The 1,623-nt window shown below is 39.4% G+C and overlaps 1 pseudogene; it reads left to right on the top strand.

Moving 5' to 3' along the window:
* The first annotated feature begins 1,167 nt into the window (after positions 1-1,167).
* Positions 1,168-1,623, top strand: LOC102859691 (annotated as a pseudogene).

The raw sequence follows: 1,623 nt of genomic DNA, 5'->3' as shown, positions 1-1,623 counted from the left end.
GTTCTGTTTAGGGTGTCTAGTCTCCATAATTCGAAGAAATACAATTCTATTCTTCAGAGCTTTCTGGTTCTCGGGACACTACTGGGATTGCCCCAGAATACTTAAGACAAATGATTCCAATTTTATACAATATTGCTAAAGTATTTAGAATATTTAAAATAAAAAATGTTTTCATATTTCAATAGAATTTACATTTCTTTCCTATACTAAAATGTCCTCTTTTAGGGTCATGAAATATCTAACAAATGAAATTAGATAGTTACTATAATTAATGATTGTGAAGAATATGTGGCAAGAAAAAATATCTTTAGGTTAAAATATCAAGTGGGAGAAATGCATTCACATACGAATACACACATATGCAAGGCAAAATTCTTCATTTATTGACTATTAAAACAATTCAAGACCTCCAAGTTGATTCAGCCCCTCTTTCCTCCTCACCTCTTCTTGTTAGGTACCATTGAATCAGTCTGACCCATAGTGACCATGTATGCAACAGATTGAAACTCTACAGATCTTTCCTGTCCTCACAATCTCGGCTGTGATAAACCCATTCATTGCAGTCACTGCAACAATCCATTACATTAAAAGTTCTTCCTCTACTTCTCTGACTCTCTACTTTTCCAAGCTTAATGTCTTCTTTTCAAGAACAAGCCTCTTCCAACAGCATGTCCTAATTTTTATGATAATGTTTCACCATTCTTCTTCCCATGAGTACTCTGGTTGTACTTCTTCCAAGACAGATTTGCTTTTTAATTTAAAAGCCCATACAATAGTCAATATTCTTTGCTAACATCACATTGTAAAGACATCGATTCTACATCAGTCTTCTTTATCCATTACTCAATTTTAATATGTATTTGAAGCAATGGAAAAATATCAGTGCTTAAGGCAGGTCCACCTTCATCTTTAAATGGGCATTTTTAAAGAAATCCTTCGGAACAAATTTGCCCAATGTAATTAACATGTGGTTTGATTTCTTAACTGCTGCTTTCACAGATGTTGATTGTGCATCCAAACAAAATTAAATTCTTGGCGCTCCGGAGACCTCAGGGCTTGGGACGCGCGGGGCCGCTGCTGCTCGCCTCTCCTCCGGCGCGGGCAGGTGGGCGGCGGGCTGGTGGGGCGGGCGGCGCCGCGGGGCCCCGAGGTGGCGTGTGATTCAAGATGACCAACGAAGAATTTCTTCCCAAAAAGGTTCGCTTGAGTGAAACAGACTTCAAAGTTATGGCTCGAGATGAGTTGATTCTAAGATGGAAGTAGTATGAAGCATATGTGCAAGCTGTGGAGGGCAAGTACACAGATCTTAATTCTAATGATGTAACTGGCTTAAGGGAATCTGAAGAAAAACTGAAGCAGCAACAACAAGAGTCTGCACGCAGAGAAAACATCCTTGTAATGAGACTAGCAACCAAAGATCAAGAGATGCAAGAGTGTACTACTCAGATCCAGTACCTCAAGCAAATCCAGCAGCCGAGCGTTGCCCAACTGAGATCTACAATAGCAGACGCAGAGATCAACTTGTTTTTCCTAAAAATGCAAGGTGAACTGGAACAGACTAAAGACAAACTAGAACAAGCCCAAAATGAACTGAGTGCCTGGAAGTTTACGCCTGATAGATAA

This window comes from Elephantulus edwardii, unplaced genomic scaffold (genome assembly GCF_000299155.1).
Source record: "Elephantulus edwardii isolate Elephantulus edwardi_28Jun2011 unplaced genomic scaffold, EleEdw1.0 scaffold00425, whole genome shotgun sequence".
NCBI classification, from domain to species: Eukaryota; Metazoa; Chordata; class Mammalia; order Macroscelidea; family Macroscelididae; genus Elephantulus; species Elephantulus edwardii.
Note: the sequence above shows the minus strand (reverse complement) of the source record. Positions and strands in the feature narration are given on the sequence as shown.